Genomic DNA, 18,069 nt, shown 5'->3' with positions numbered 1-18,069 from the left:
ATGATCTTAGCTCACTGCAACCTCCGCCTTGTGAGTTCAAGTGATTCTCCTGCCTCAGTCTTCTGAGTAGCTGGGACTACAGGCACACGCCACCACACCCGGCTAATTCTTGTATTTTTAGTAGAGATGGGGTTTCACCATATTGGCCAGGCTGGTCTCGAACTCCTGACCTCGTGATCCGCCCACCTCATCCTCCCAAAATGTTGGGATTACAGGCATGAGCCACCGCGCTCGGCCAAAAGTGTTTCTTGTTGGCTGGGTCCAGGTATGAGAGTCATCATCGTGCCTGTGAGCTTGGTCCAAAAATGAATGACCATCCCACCTGTGTCAAGATTCACATGGGAGAGTCGCAATTCCAACTGTCGAGTATGTTTGACTATAAAATTGGGGACCTCACTAGTGAGCTGTGTCCATGTGTAAGAGTAACAAGCCTAACTTTCAGCTGGGTGTGCATGAGAGCCACAATGTGTTAACTCTACCACTTGAGAGTTTTACGTGATATGCTTGAGAGTCACAAATCTCTCTGGGACTTTCGTACAAGTATGAGGTCCATGACCTTACCTATTTCCTTAAGGCTAGCTATGAGAGTCAGAATGTCTCCTGTTCGCTGGGTCCAGGTATGAGAGTCATCACTGCCTGTGAGCAGGATCCAGCTAAATCTCACAGTTCCCCCTGTGGGCTTGGCTCAGGCAGAAGAGCTACATCACCTGAAGTCTGGGCCCATGTATCTGTCACAATCTCTCCTATGGTTGAGGCCCAGCAGAAGAGTCACATCACCTAGGCGCGGGGCCCAGGTATATTACAATCCCCTGTTTGGCAGGTCCCAGGCAAGATAGCCACATCACCTAGGTACTGGGCCCAGGTACGTGTCACATTCCCTCCTGTTGCTTGGGCTCATGCTGGAAATTCATATCACCTAGGTTCTGGAATTAGCCATACATCACAATCCCACCTATGGCCTTGGCCCAGGCAGAAGAGTTACATCGCCTAGGTACTGAGACCACGTGTATGCCACAATCTCTGCTATGGGCAGGTCTCAGGTGAGAGAGCCACGTTGTCTAGGTGCTTAACCCTGGTATATTATCCAGTCTCTTTCGTCGGCTTGGCCCAGGTGAGATATACACCTCCCATAGGTGCCGAGCCCCGGTATGTATCGCAATACTTCCTGTGGGCTGGGCTCAGGCTAAAGACTCACATCATCTAAGTGCTGGGCCCAGGTATATGTCACAATGCCCCTTGTGACTTTGGCCAGGCATGAGAGTCAGAACACATAGGTGCTTGGTTCAACTATATGCCACTATCCTATTTGTGGCCTTGACCTAGGTGAGAGAGTCGCATGACCTGTGGGCTGGGCCCAGGTATATGTCACAATCTCCCCTGTGGATTGGGCCCATGCAGGACAGCCACATCACTGTAATTCCTGAGCCCAGGTATATGTCAGTCCCCGCCTGAGAACTTGACCTAAAAAAGGCTCAAATCACCTCAGTACTTGGCCCAGTTTTATGTAATCCCACTTGTGGCTTTAGCCTAGGCAGCGGAGTCACACATCTTAGGTGCTGAGCTAAGAAATCTGTCAAAATCTTTTTTGTGTTTTAGGTCCGGGCAAAGTGTAACATCACCTAGGTGCTGGGTCCAGGTACATGCCACAATCTACCCTCTGGGCAGGATGCGGGAAGAAGAGCAACACGACTCAGATGATGGGTTCAGGTATGTGTCACAATTACCTGGAGGCAGGGTCCAGGCAGGAGAGACACATTACTTAGGTGCTGGAAGCAGGTGTATGTTACAGTCCTCCATTTGGACAGGGACCGGGAAGGAGAGCTCCATCACCTAGGTGATGGAAACAGGTGTATACCCCAATTTCAAATGTGGGCAGGGATCAAGCAGAAAAGTCACATCCACAGATGTGTCACGATACCTTCTTTGGGTAAAATCCAGGCAAGAGACTCACATCACTTGGATGGTGAGCCCACCAATGTGTCACAATCTCCCCTGTGGGCAGGGCACAGACAGGAGACACACGTCACCTTGGTTCTGGGCCCACTGATATGTCACAATCCCACCTGTGGGCAGAGACAGGGCAAGAGAGTCACCTAACCTGGATGCTGGGCCAGGAATCAGTCACAATCCTTTTTGTGGGCAAAGCTGAGGCAAAAGAATTATACCACCTTGGTTCTGGGCCCAGAAATATGTTACAATTTCTGCCCAGAAATTCTGTGGGCGGGGCCCAGGAAGAAGTGTCCCATTACCTGGGTGCTTGGCCCAGCAATAAGTTACAAATTTCTCTGAGGGTAGGACCAAGGAAGAAAACGAGGGGCATCACATAGGTGTTGGCCCCTGTAATATGTCACAGTCCCCACTGTTGGCAGAGCCCTGGCAGGAGAGGCATATCACCTGAGTGCTGAGCCCAGCAATATGTTACAACATCTCCTATGGGCAAGACCCAGGCAGGAGATTTACATCAACCATGTGCTAAATCCAGTGATAGATCACCATGCACCCTGAGGACAAGGCCCAAAAAAGAGTCACATTACCTGGGTGTTGGGCCCAGCAATATACCATAATGCCCTGTGTGGGCAGGGCCCAGGCAGCAGAGTTACATCACCTAGGTGCTGGGCTCAGTGATGTGTCACAATCTCTCCTGTAAGTACAGCCCAGATAGCAAAGGAGAGTCATATCATCTAGATACTACGTCCAGCAGTATAGCAAAATCCCCCATTGTGACAGGGCCCACGCAGGAGAGTCACATCACCTGAGAGCATGGGTCCAGGTATATCTCACAATCCTATTTAGGAGCCGGACCCAGGGAGGAGAGGCACCTCACTCAGGTGCTGGGCAAAGGTATATGTCACAACCACATCTGTGGAAAGGCCCAGAGAAGAGCTTAACAATCCCACACATGTCCTGGCTTCAGGTATGAGAGTCGATGCCTGTGAGTTTGGTCCAAGTCCATGAGTCAAAGTCTCAAGGGTTGACTGGATTTGTGCGTAAGATCCCCAATCCTGGCTGCAGGGGACTGTGTTTCAGTAAACCTCTGTGTTTCAGAGGTTTCACAGCCTCACCTGTGTTCTAAATCCTGGTCTGAGAGCCATTATCCAACCTGTGGAAAAGATTCACGTAGGAGAGTCACAATTTCAACTTTTGACTGAATCCAGGCGTGAGATTAAGAACTTCGGCCGGGCGCGGTGGCTCAAGCCTGTAATCCCAACACTTTGGGAGGCCGAGACGGGCGGATCACGAGGTCAGGAGATCGAGACCATCCTGGCTAACACGGTGAAACCCTGTCTCTACTAAAAAGTACAAAAAACTAGCCGGGCGAGGTGGCGAGCGCCTGTAGTCCCAGCTACTCGGGAGGCTGAGGCAGGAGAATGGCGTAAACCCGGGAGGCGGAGCTTGCAGTGAGCAGAGATCTGGCCACCGCACTCCAGCCTGGGTGACAGAGCGAGACTCCGTCTCAAAAAAAAAAAAAAAAAAAAAAAAAGGAACTTCAACAGTGGGGTGGGTTTATGAAAGAGGGTGACCATCCTTACTGCTGGTTGGGTGTGCATATGAGAGTCACAATAACTGCTGTGTGCTGGGCCACGTTATGAAACTCTCTGTATAACCCAAGGGCTCTGTACAGTGTGCAAGACAGTTGCTGTGTGCTCTAGAAACTTGTGCTGGTATGGAGCCAGGATCTTACTCATTGCCCTAGGTACAAGAGTCAACATCTCTCCTATTGGCTGGGTTCAGGCATGAAAGTCCGCATTGTCCCTGTGTGCTGTGTCCAGAAATGAGTCGGCATCACACCTGTGGCCAGGCCTATGTATGACAGTCACAATTCCAACTGTGTACTCCTGTGAGATCCAGGACCTCACCAGTGGGCTGTGTCCATGTTTAAGGGTGACAATTCTGGCAGCTGAGTGTGAAGATGAGAGTCCTAATCTCATCTGAGTGCTGTGTTTTTGTTTTTGTTTTTTGAGACGGAGTCTTGCTCTGTCACCCAGGCTGGAGTGCAGTGGCGCAATCTCGGCTCACTACAACCTCCGCCTCCTGGGTTCAAGTGATTCTCCTGCCTCAGCCTCCTGAGTAGCTGGGATTACAGTCATGCGCCACCACACCTGGCTAATTTTTGTATTTTTAGTAGAGACGGGGTTTCACCATGTTGGCCAGACTGGTCTCGAACTCCTGACCTCAGGTGATCTGCCCTCCTCGGCCTCCCAAAGTGCTGGAATTACAGGCGTGAGCCACCGTGCCCTGCTCCTGTGTTCTGTTATGACACTTTCTGTACCACTCAAGGGCTTTATATGATATGTGTGAGTGTCATAATCCTCTGTTATCTTCATAAAAGTAGGAGACCCAGGACCTTACCAGTTGCCCTAAACGTATCTATGAGAGTCAAAATCCCTCCTATTGGCTGGGTACAAGAATGAGAGTTATTTTCACAGCTGTGAGTTGAGCCCAGGTATGTCACACTCTCACCTGTGGGAAGGAACAAGGCAAAAGAGTCACATCCCCTAGGTGCTGGGCCCAGTGTTATGTCACAATTCCTCCTGTAGGCAGGGCCCAGGCAGGAGACGTGAGTTACCTCACCTAGGTGATGGAACCGGTGATATAATTCCTTCTGTGGGCCAGGCCCAGGCAGGAGTGTCATCTCACCTGTATACTGTGCCCAGAAATATGTCACAATCTTTTGTGCATAAGGCCCCCCAAAATAAGTGAAATGACCTAGATTTTAGGCCCATAGATCTGTCACAAAGCCTTCTGTGGGCAGAGCCTAGGCAGGAAAGTGATATATCACTGGATGCAGCATGTAGGTGATGTCACTCTCCTTCCTGAACTCTGTCCCCAAGGGACATTGTGACACATCACTGGGCACAGCACACAGGTGATGTGACTTTTTTTTGCCTGGGCCCTGATCTCAGGGGGCATTGTGACATATTGCCTTGCCCAGTACCCAGGGCAGGTATTAAGCGGGAGAGGAGAGTAACACCACCTAGATGCTGGGCTCAGGTACATGTCACAATCCCAGCTGTGAGCACATCCAGGGAGAAGAAGAGTAACATCTGGGTGCTGGGCCCAGTGATATGTCACAATGCAACCTGGCGCCGGGCAAAAGAGAACAGTCACATTACCTAGGTGCTAGGCCCAGTGAGGTGTCACAATCACCAATTGGGCAGGTCCTAGACAGGAGAGGAGAGTCACATCACCTAGGTGCTGAGTCTGGTAATGTGTCACGGTCCCAGAGCAGGGAGGGGGCAGGAGAGGAGGTTCACATAATCTAGAAGATTGGCCCAGAGAGATGTCACAATTTCTCCCTCAGGCAGTGCTAAAGCAAGAGGGTTACATTACTTGGGTGCTGAACCCAGAAATATTTTACAATCCTGAGGGCGGGGCTCAGGCAGAGAGGAGATTCATATCACATGGTTGATGGGCCCAGTGATATGTCACAATGCCCTCTGTAGGCAGTGCACGGGCAGGAGAATCACATTACCTGGGTGCTGGGTCGAGGAATATGTCACAATTTTCTCTGTAGGCAGGGCCCAGACAGGAGAGGCGAGCCACATCACCTAGGTGCTGGGTTCAATGATATGTCACATTTCCTTGAGGGCAGGGCTCAGGCAGGAGAGTCACATAACCTAGGTGCTTGGACTGAGTATATGTCACAATTCCATTTGTGGGCTTGGCCCAGGCAGGAGAGTCAAATCATTCAGATTCTGGGCAAAAATATCTTTCACAATTACACCCGCAGAAAGGTCCAGGGATGACATTTACGATCCTGCACATGTCCCGGGTTATGTATGAGAGCTGATATCTCCGTGGGTTGGGTCCAAGAATGCAAAGCAGTCTCAGTGCTGGACTGAATCCCTGCATGAGAGCCCCAATTCTACCTGAGGTCCAAGAGTCATTATTCCACCTGTGGACCAGATCCATGTGTAAGAGTCACAATTCCAACCTTTGACTCACTCTTGGTGTGACATTCAAAACCTCAACAGTGGTCTGTGTCCATCTGGAAGGGTGACAGTCCTTACAGTCAGCTGGGTGTGCATGGGAGAGTCACAATCTCTTCAGCATGGTTGTCCCTATTGACACTTTTGGTGTCACTTGAGGAATTTACATGATATGTGTGAATGTTGTCATTCTCTTTGACTTTGGTACAAGTAGGAGACCCAGGACCTTATCCATTGTTGTAAGCCAGCCTATGAGAGTCAAAATCTCTTCTCTTGGCTGCGTCCAGGTATACAAGTCATTGTAGCATTTGTATACCTATGTGGGCCCAGGTATATTTAATAATCCCGCCTATGGGCAGAGATGATGCAGGAGAGTCACATCACCTAGGTTCTGGGCCCAGTGATATATTCAGGATAAATGAATTACAATTTTTGAAAGAAATATAGTAAAATAACAGGCCGGATGCGGTGGCTCATGCCTATAATCCCCACACTTTGGGAGGCCGAGGCGGGTGAATCACCTGAGGTCGAGAGTCCAAGACCAGCCTGGCCAACATGGTGAAACCTTGTCTCTACCAAAAATACAAAATTAGCCAGGCATGGTGGCATGTGCCTGTCGTCCCAGCTACTCAGGAGGCTGAGGCAGGAGAATCACTTGAACCCGGGAGGTGGAGGTTGCAGCGAGCCAAGATTGTGCCATTGCACTCCAGCCTGGGCAACAGAGCGAGACTTCACAGTCTCAAAATAAATAAATAAATAATAAAATACAAATAAATAAATTATTAATAATATCCAGATGAAACAGTTACCTGCATGTTCAAGTTATTTAACTTATATCATTCAAAAACTATAAATTTTTATAAACGATTGAAAAACTATTAAAAATATATCTTTTTAGTTTTAAAATACTGTCATGTGGCCGGGTGCGGTGGCTCACACCTGTAATCCCAGCACTTTGAGAGGCCGAGGTGGGCAGATAACCTGAGGTCGGGAGTTCTAGACCAGCCTGACCAACATGGAGAAACCCTGTCTCTACTAAAAATACACAATTGGTCGGGCATGGTGGTGCATGCCTGTAATCCCAGCTACTCAGGAGGCTGAGGCAGGAGAATCATTTGAACTTGGAAAGTGGAGGTTGCAGTGAGCCAAGATCACACCATTGCACACCATTGCCTGGGCAACAAGAGTGAAACTCTATTTCTAAATAAATAAAATGAAATGAAATAAAATAAAATAAAACAAAATAAAATAAAATAAAATACTGTCATTACTTCTAGTTGACATAACACAAGAATTCAGATGTTGTTGCTGTAGAAACTAGATGTCATGGTTGACTCCACTTTACTTCCGGTCTTTCTATTTTACACAATCAAAGTAGCACACCAAAGCCAGAAATGCTACACCTTGATTGCAAAAACACCAGTGACCTTCTAGTAAGAATATATGTGTGAGGATATTAACTTGAAATTCTTGGCATCTTTTGTTGAAGTACGGACTTCTATATGACAAATAATAATAATAAAAAAAAGAATTTAATACTGCAATAGAATCAGAAAAGTATTCTAACAATACCTTCTTATCAATTTTTTTTTTTCTTCACCAGAATGGTTGTGAAAGAGTGGTTGCCGTAGTGTGGTCATAAATAACCCATATTGTGTATTTCATCATTTTTGGTATACGACCATAAGGCTTTTATGCTTTAAAAAAAATGTTTTCTTGCCAGGTGGAGTGGCTCACACCTGTAATTCCAGGACTTTGGGAGGAGGCAGACAGATCACCTGAAGTCAGGAGTTTGAGACTAGCCTGGCCAACATGGCAAAATCCCATCTCTACTAAAAATACAAAAATTAACTGAGCATGGTGGCAGATATCTGTAATTCCAGCTACTCAAAAGGCTGAGGAAGGAGATTTGCTTGAACCTGGGAGGCGGAGGTTGCAGTGAGCTGAGTTCATGCCACTGCACTCAAGCCTGGGTGACAGAGTCAGACTCCTGAAAAAAAAAAAAAAAATCTTTTCTTAATTCAGGAATTTAACATGATTTTCACAGCCTCACGTTTTCAAAAATGGTTTATTCTAAAAGAGAAATGTGATTAAACCACATTTTTTCCCCAAAAAGAGTAGAGTAACAAATTATAGTGGACAGTTAATAAATAAAATATAAAGATGTAGCCATTTATTTTAGCTGCACACTTGTGGATAAAACACTTTTTGGGCTATAAACCAAGAGCTTTCAGAGACATTAGCTCATAAAACTTGGGGGGATCTGGTATAAAAACATTCACCTCTATACCCAAAAGAGACATAATTCTGTGTCTTTCACTCCTAATTTCAACTATTAACCCAGAAATGGAGAAATGTAACATGCCATTATACCACAAAGCATTTTATTATTTTTATTTTAGATTCATGGGGGTACATGGGCAGATTTGTAACTTAAGTACACTGCATGATGTCGAGGTTTGGACACTTAATAATTCCATTGTCCAAGTGGTGTACCTCATACCTGATAAGTAGGTGGCGATCTCAGCCTCCAGTTTGACTGGTGTTCAGCAGGGTCTCCTACTCCTAGGCCTGGTGCTGTCCCTCTGCCTGGGTTTGTGCCAACTCTGACTACAGGTGCAGCAGGATCCCATCGAGCTGCTCCATCAGCAGGGCGCAGAGGGCTTCCACGTTCCTCAGGCTGTCCTCCAAGCTGGCGGAAGGCCCTTATTCTAAGCAAATTAACAAATAACATGAATCTAAGATTCATGGGTACCTAGTTTAATTCTGTCTTTTCTATGGTGAATAGCACCGCAGTAAACATGTGAGTGCTGGTGTCTTTTTGGTAAAATAATTTCTTATTCTATGGGTATATACGCATTAATGCGATTAATGGGCCAAATAGCAATTCTATTTTAGTTATTTGAGAAATCTTCAAACTGTGTTCTACAGGGGCTGAATTAATTTGCATTTCCACCAACAGTGTATGTAGATTTCCTTTTCTCCACAACCTCAACATGTTTTTATTTTTGTTGCATTAACTTCTAAGGTGTTAGTTATAATTTTTTTTCTCTAGAGCCCTGTGTCTAGAAGAGTACTTTCTACATGTTCTTCTAGGGTTTTAATAGCTCGAAGTCTTGCAGTTAAGTCTTTAAACTATATTGTGATATATTGTTTACATTGTGAAAGGTAGGGTTTTTTTTTTCTTCTGCATATGACTAATGAGTTTTCCCAGTATCATTTCTTTTTTTTTTGTTTTGTTTTCATTTTTTGAGATGGAGTCTCGCTCTGTCGCCCAGGCCGGAGTGCAGTGGCCAGATCTCAGCTCACTGCAAGCTCCGCCTCCCGGGTTCACGCCATTCTCCTGCCTCAGCCTCCCAAGTAGCTGGGACTACAGGCGCCCGCCACCTCGCCCGGCTAGTTTTTTGTACTTTTCAGTAGAGACGGGGTTTCACCGTATTAACCAGGATGGTCTCGATCTCCTGACCTCGTGATTCGCCCGTCTCGGCCTCCCAAAGTGCTGGGATTACAGGCTTGAGCCACCGCGCCCGGCCTATATTGTGATATATTGTTTACATTGTGAAAGGTAGGGTTTTTTTTTTCTTCTGCATATGACTAATGAGTTTTCCCAGTATCATTTCTTAGATGGGGGGTTGTTTTCTTTTTATTTCTGTTGACTTTGTCAAAAGTAGGTTGTAGGAGTGTAGCTACAACTACACTCTCTCTTCTGTTCCATATGGTTTGGCTCTGTGCCCCCACCCAAATCTCACCTTGAATTGTAATAATCCCCACATGTCATGGGAGGGTCTGGGTGGGAGGTGATTAAATCGTGGGGGTAGGTTTTCCCATGCCGCTCTCTGAGTAGTGAATAAGTCTCTTAAGATCCGATGGTTTTATAAAAGGGAGTTCTTCTGCACATGCTGGCTCTTGCCTGCTGCCATGTCTTGCTTTCCCTTTGGCTTCCATCATGAATGTGAGGCCTCCCCAGTCACATGGAACTGTGAGTCAATTAAACCTTTCTTTTATAAATTACCCAGTCTCAGGTGTGTCTTTATTAGCAGCATAAAAATGGACCAATACAGTCTATATGTCTATTTTTGTACCAGAACCATGTTATACTGATGACTGTAGCTTGTAGCACAGTTTGAAGTCAGGTAATTCGATGCCTCCAGGTTTTATTTTGTTTGTTTGTTTAATGTTGACTTGGCTATTTTGGCTTTTAAAAAAATTCTCCCGTATAAATTTTAGAATAGTTTTTTCCCCTAATTCTATAAAAATGGCATTGACAGTTTGATAGGAATAACGATCTGCAGGTTACTTTAAGTGGCATGGACATTTTAATTATATTAAATCGTCAAATTCATGAGCATGAAATGCTTTTCCATTTATTTGTGTTTTGTCTGATTTCTTTTTCTTTTTTTTTTTTGAGACGGAGTCTCGCTCTGTCGCCCAGGCTGGAGTGCAGTGGCGCGATCTCGGCTCACTGCAAGCTCCGCCTCCCGGGTTCACGCCATTCTCCTGCCTCAGCCTCCTGAGTAGCTGGAACTACAGGCGCCCACCATCGAGCCTAGCTAATTTTTTGTATTTTTAGTAGAGACAGGGTTTCACCGTGGTCTCAATCTCCTGTACTTGTGATCCGCCCGCCTCGGCTTCCCAAAGTGCTGGTATTACAGGCGTGAGCCACCGCGCCCAGCTGTCTGATTTCTTTCAGCAGTGTTTTGTTGTTTTCTTTGTAGAGATATTTTACCTCCTTCGTTTAATGTATTCTTAAGTATGTTATTTTTTTTTGTGTGTGGCTATTGTAAATGGAACTCTATTATTTATTTATTTATTTTTACCTCTGAACTTTTTATTGGCCTCCTGCTCCCCAAAGGGTATCCTTCTTCTGCTGGCTTAATGTCTCAGAACTTTGGTGTCGTTGGTCTCAGACACCACTTTGTCATACACTATCTGGTGGGTGGTGGTCTTTTGGATGGTTTGCATGGATTTGCTGCTGTCCAGGGCATCACTGGGATTGAAGTCTTAACCATCTTCCAGCAGGTGGCAGTAAATGGTGATCTCAGCCTCCAGCTTGACTTTGATGTTCAGCAGGGCCTTGTACTCCTGGGCCTGGCACTGCCCCTCTGCCCCAGTCTGTGCCAGTTCTGACTCAAGGTGCAGCACGATCCCATTGATCTGCTCCATCTGCAGGGCGTAGCAGACCTCCACCTCCCTCAGGCTGTTCTCCAAGCTGGCCTTCAGATTTCTCATTGAGTCCAGGTCAATCTCCAAGGACTGGACTGTACATCTAAGATCTGTGAGCAACATCTCAGCAGCTACAACCTTGGCGGACTGTGTGGTGACCACTGTGGTGCTCTCCGCAATCTGCTGAGGCTAGTACTTGTCCAGCTCCTCTCAGTTCTTCCGAGCCAGCTCGTCGTATTAGGCCCAGATGTCTGCCATGATCTTGGCAGGGTCCTGAGCTTTGGCGGCAACTACCTCCATGGTCAACCCAGAGCTATCAACCTGGGTTTACAGTCCTTTTACTTCCTCTTCATGGTTCTTCTTCATAAGGAGCAGCTCCTCCATGAGAGCCTTGATCTCTGTCTCCAACTGCAGCCAAGTGACATAGGTGTCATCAATGACTTTGCAAAGCCCATATGTGTCGCTCTCCACAGACTGGCACGTGACCAGCTCTGTCTCATACTTGACTCTAAAGTCATCAGCAACAAGATGGACATTGTTGATCTGCAGAATGATGTGGGCATTGTCCACAGTATTTGTGAAGATCTGAGCCATCAGGTCCTCGATGGTTCTGAAGTAATGGCTTGTCTCTGACCTGGGGTCCCATCTTCTGCAGGTGCTCCCAGATTTTGCTCTCCACTTTCCGGTTCTCAGTCCTCAGGCTCCTCACTCTGTCCAGGTAGGAGACCAGGCAGTAGTTCAGGCTTTGCATGGTCTTCTCATTCTGGATGCCTCCCATTCCTCTCAGACCCCCGGCCATCCCTGCAGCCAGGCCCCTGGACCCCATGCTGCCTCAGAAGCTGGTGAAGCAGGACATGGAGATCCGGGAACCAGAGCCCCCTGTGCCTGCATAGATGCTGGCTGCGCTGATGACCATCTAGGTGCCTGGACAGAGCCCAGGGATCAGTAGTTGGTGAAGGTGGAGTGAGTGGTGAAGCTCATGATGTCCAGGTAGGAGAGCGAGAGGACAGGACTCAGGCTTTGCCGACAACCAGAACTGTGTTTTTGATTTTGTTCTCAGCTTGAATGTTATTCAGGTACAGAAATTCTACTCATTTGTGTATGGTAATTTTGTATCCTGAGACTTTGCTTAAGTCATTTTTTAGGCTTAGGGGTCTTTTTGTGAATCTCCAGTTTCCCAGGTAGAGAATTATGTAATCTGTGAGGATAATTTGACTTTCTCTTTTCTTATTTAGATCCCTTTTATTTCTTTATCTTGTTTAATTGCTCTAGCTAGTACTTCCAGAACTATGTTGAATACGAGTGTTTAGAGTGGATATTCTTGTCTTATTTTTATTCGTATGGAGAGTTCATCCAGCTGATTCCGTTCAGTATGATTTCAGCTGAAGATTTGTCACAGATGGCTTTACTATTTTGAGATGTTTCTTTAATGCCTAGTTTGTTGAGAATATTTTTATAAATATTGGATTTTTTGAATGCTTTTTCTGCATCTATTGTGATAATCATGTTTGCTTTTAATCATCTTTATTTGATGAATCACATTTATTGACTTGCATATGATGAAACATTCTTGCATTCATGAACTAAAGCTCCCATGATTGTGACAAAATTTTTTGATTTGATTATGAACTCAGCTTGCTAATACTTTATGGAGAATTTTTGTTTTAATGATCACCCGAAATATTGGCCTACAGTTGCTGTTGTTGTGTCTTCACTAGATTTTGGTATCAAGATGGTATTGGTTTTATATAAAGAGTTAGGAAGAAATCCCACCTTGATTTTTTGGAGTACATTCAGAGGATTAGTACTGGCTTGTCTTTGTGTATGTGGTAGAATTTGGTTGTGAATTCATCTGATCTAGGGCTATTCATGGTTGGTGGGTTTTCTATTACCAATGTATATATTTCTGTTACTATTCTATAATGTACAATTTCTAATGCTAAATGTATAATTTCATTATACATTCTATTAATTTTTGCTGTGTTCAAGATTTTTGCTTCTTTCTGGTTCAATCTTGAGAGGTTGTGTGTATCCAGGAGTTTATCTATTTTCTCTAAATTTTTTAGTTTCCCTGTGTGGAGATGTTCATAGTAGTCTCTGAGGATGTTTTGTATTTATGTGGAGTTAGTTGTGATTTCACAACTCTAACATTTAAATAGATGCAGAATAAAAGTTTGACACATTCCCTAATGATAAATCTCTGAAAAAATTAAGTATAGGACAAATGCACCTCAAGTCAATAAATGCCACATATAACAAAAAAGTGCACAGTAAATAGCATACTAAACAGGGAAATGTTGTAAGCTTTTACTCTGAAAGATAGAACAAGACAAGGATGACCACTTTCTTCAGTCTTACTAAATATAGTACGAAATGTCCAAGACAGAGAAATTAGAGAATAAAATCAAAGTCATCCAGATTGGGAAAAAAAGTTAAATTATTATTATTTGCAGAAGACATAATCTTAAGTATAGAAAAGCACAAGACTTTACTAAGAAACTAACAAACAAATTCATTAAATTTACAGAATACAAAATCCACATGCAAAAGTCAGTAGCATTTTTGTAAACAATTAACTATCTCAAAATAAAATTGAAAAACAATCCTATCTACAATAACTGTAGTAACTATACTTTGAGATAAATGTAACCAAAAAGTTGAAACACCTTACATTATAATCTCAAGAATATTAAAGTAATACATAATACACAAATGAAAAATATTATGAATTGGCATTAATATTGTTAAATATCTGCATTATACAAAATGATTTACAAATATAATGCAACCTCTATCAAAATATCAGTGACAAACTTCATAGGAATTTAAAAATATACATCTAAAATTTATATGGTACCACAGAAGACCCTGAATAGCAAAAGCAATCAAACAAAACAAAAAAGGCCAAAGGTATTACCCTACCTGGATTCGAAATATGCTACAAACCTATAGTAACCAAAACAGTAGGGTACTTCAATAAAAAAGGACACATAGGCTAATGGAGCAGAAGACAGAAATGAGAAATATATTCATATACTTATAGCTGATTATATTAATAGTTGACAGTCTTTTAGGGAAATGACAGTATCTTCAATAAATGGTGTTAAGAAAACTTTATAGCCACATGCAGAGCAATAAAATTAGATCCTCATCTCACACCATATAAAAAAATCAACTTAAAATAAATTAGGTATTTAAATGTAAGGCTTGAAATTCTGAAACTAGTACAAAAAATATACAGTGAAAGCCCCATAACATTGGTATGGGCAGTGACTTTCTAAAATTTAACCTCAGAATCCCAGGGAACCAAAGAAAAAATAGAGGAGTCAGATTACTTCAAATTAAAAAGTTGCTGCACAGAATCTGATACAATCAACAGGATGAGACAACTAAAAAATGGGAGGAAACGTGCAAATTATACATGTGACAGGGGTTTAATATCAAAATATATAAGAAACTCAATTATAGAACAAAAAACAAATAATACTAAAAATGAGTTAAAGGCTTAAATATTTTTCAAAAAAGACATAGGCAAGAGATATAAAAAATGCTCAATATCAATTATTACCAGGAAAAGCCAAAAAAATAAATAAATAAAATTTAAAAAACTATGATTATCAACTCACTTCTGTTAGAATGACTTATTAAAAAGAAGAAAATATTAGTAAAGGTGTGAAGAAAAAGGAATGCTTGCATATTGTTGGTTTGAATGTAAATGAGAACAACCATTATAAAAAACAAAATAGGCCGGGCACAGTGGCTCACGCCTGTAATCCCAGCACTTTGGGAGGCCGAGGCAGGTGGGTCACCTGAGGTCTGGAGTTCGAGACCAGTCTGACCAACATGGAGAAACCCTGTCTCTAGTAAAAATATAAAATTAGCCAGGTGTGGTAGCGCATGCCTGTAATCCCAGCTACTCGGGAGGCTGAGGGAGAACCGCTTGAATCTGGGAGGCAGAGGTTGTGGTGAGCCAAGATCACGCCATTGCACTCCAACCTGGCAACAAGAGCGACATCTCAAAACAAACAAACAAACAAAAATAAATAAATAAAAAATAGAGAAGTCTCAAAAAATTTAAAATAAAACTATCTTATAATACAGCAATTTTAATATTGGATATATATCCAAAACAAATAAAATCAGAATAAAAAAATATTTGCACTTCTATGTTGTTTGCAACACTCTACAATTGCCAAAATATAGAATCAACAGTTCAACATCAAATGAGTAAATAAAGACAATGTAGTAGGCTGGGTGCAGTGGCTCATGTAATCTCAGCAGTTTGGGAGGCCGAGGTGGGTGGATCAGTTGAGGTCAGGAGTTCAAGGCTAGCTTGGCCAATATGGTGAAAACTCATCTCTACTAAAAATATAAAAGTTAGTTGGCCATGGTGGCATGTGCCTGTAGTCCCAGCTACTCAGGAGGCTAAGACAGGAGAATTGCTTGAACCCGGGAGGTGGAGGTTGCAGTGAGCCGAGATGGCACTACTGCACTCCAACCTGGGCTACAGAGCAAGACTCTGTCTCAAAAAGAAAAAAAAAAAAAGACAATATGATATATGTAAACAATGGAATACTACTTATCTTCAAAAAAGAAAATTCTATTATCTTCAATCACATGGATTAACCTGGAGGACATCACATTACCTAAAATAAGCCAGGCACATAAAGATTATTATTATTTTTGTGACAGTCTTGCTCTGTCACCCAAGCTGGAGTGCAGTGGCACGATCTCGGCTTACTGCAACCTCTGCCTCCCAGGTTCAAGAGATTCTCCTGCCTCAGCTAGGACTACAGGCGCCCGCCTCCGTGCCCAGCTAATTTTTCCGTTTTTAGTAGACGGGGTTTCACCACATTGGCCAGGCTAGTCTCAAACTCCTGACTTTGTGATCTGCCCGCCTCAGCCTCCCAAAGAGCTGAGATTACAGACGTGAGCCTCGGCGTCCGGGACAGAAAGATTATTTCATAATTTTACTTACACATGGATCCTAAAAAAATGTAATCTCATTGAAGTAGAAAGTAAAATGGTGACCACCAGATACCAAGGTGTTTAGAAGGGGGGTTTGGAAAGATGTCAGTCAAAAAATACTTAATTATACTTGAATAGGAGAAAAAATTTCAAAAGATTTTTTTGTACAGCATGGTGACTATAGTTCATAATAATGTATTTGTATTTTTGAAAAGCACTAAGACTATGTCACGTGCTCTCACCACAAAAATGTTAACTATGTGAGGTAAAGCATTAATTATCTAGAATTAAACATTTGACAATGTATACACACTTCAAAATTCATGTTTTACAGAATAAATATTTATTTATTACAGATAATGACTGCATAAAAGACACCAAAAGGGCAGTTGTTGTTTATGGTCTCCTGACTGGCCACTCTTTGAACACAGTAAACAAGTTTGTGAGCAAACTAATAGGATATGTTTCAATCAAAAGCTGCCGTGATCTCCAAGTTTTCCAGAGAAAATGATCAAGAAGTTGGCTACAGTTAGGTGACTAAGAATAGAAACTCTAGACTGAACTTCACCCACTAAAGAAACTATATAAGACTGAGAAATTTTTTCAAATTGTAATATCAATATAAAAAAGAAATATTCCAAATTTTAAATCCATGAGGTCATTTTATTATTTTACAAACTTTAACATTCACACTTAAAAATAGAAGATTCTGCATGGAAACGTTAAGTTGTGCTATATCATAGAAAATTAAATTTAAAAAATTTCACTTACCATTAGCTCTCTTAAAAATTTAATTTCTGAGATATATTTTTTAGCAAATATTTGCCACACTTTGTGTAAGAATTTAATATTTTTCTTTTACAAGCAGAGAAAAAGAACACTAACTGACTTAATCCTCTCACCTGTGGATACTGAATGCCTTTTATCTTAATTAACTGATCTGAAAGTTGTATTGATAAGCAAACTCTCCAGTTAATACTAATTGTTTAGTACATTAAAAAAAACAACTTTCTCATCAAAACCTACAAAGTACTGTGTAAAATGGCATGGCATAAAGACAACAATGAGAAAACCATAGCTATAATACAGAAAAAGAAGGGCTGTGATGCATACATAGCTGGAATACACATAATAAAACAAAAGATACTTAGAAAATAAAGGAAGCATAATAATGGGAGACTTTAACATCCCACTGTCAACATTAGACAGATCAACGAGACAGAAAGTTAACAAGGATATCCAGGAATTGAACTCAACACTGCACCAAGTGGACCTAATAGACATCTACAGAACTCTCCACCCCAAATCAACAGAATATACATTCTTCTCAGCACCACATCACACTTATTCCAAAATTGACCACACAGTTGGAAGTAAAGCACTCCTCAGCAAATGTAAAAGAACAGAAATTATAACAAACTATCTCTCAGACCACAGTGCAATCGAACTAGAACTCAGGATTAAGAAACTCAACCAAAACCGCTCAACTACATGGAAACTGAACAACCTGCTCCTGAATGACTACTGGGTACATAATGAAATGAAGGCAGAAATAAAGATGTTCTTTGAAACCAAAGAGAACAAAGATACAACATACCAGAATCTCTGGGACACATTTAAAGCAGTGTGTAAAGGGAAATTTATAGCACTAAATGCTCATGAGAGAAAGCAGGAAAGATCTAAAATTGACACTCTAACATCACAATTAAAAGAACTAGAGAAGCAAGAGCAAACACATTCAAAAGCTAGCAGAAGGCAAGAAATAACTAAGATCAGAGCAGAACTGAAGGAGATAGAGACACAAAAAACCCTCCAAAAAATCAATGAATCCAGGAGCTGGTTTTTTGAAAAGATCAACAAAATTGATAGACTGCTAGCAAGACAAATAGAGAAAAGAGAGAAGAATCAAATAGACGCAATAAAAAATGATAAAGGGGATATCACCATCGACCTCACAGAAATACAAACTACCATCAGAGAATATTATAAACACCTCCACGCAAATAAA

General features: G+C 42.6%; 1 pseudogene; it reads right to left on the bottom strand.

The window, feature by feature from the left end:
* Window positions 1–8,308: 8,308 nt before the first annotated feature.
* Window positions 8,309–16,555, bottom strand: LOC102135391 (keratin, type I cytoskeletal 18 pseudogene; annotated as a pseudogene).
* Window positions 16,556–18,069: the final 1,514 nt, after the last annotated feature.

Source organism: Macaca fascicularis, chromosome 19 (assembly GCF_037993035.2).
Source record: "Macaca fascicularis isolate 582-1 chromosome 19, T2T-MFA8v1.1".
Classification (NCBI taxonomy): domain Eukaryota; kingdom Metazoa; phylum Chordata; class Mammalia; order Primates; family Cercopithecidae; genus Macaca; species Macaca fascicularis.
This window is presented reverse-complemented; position numbering and strand designations above follow the sequence as displayed.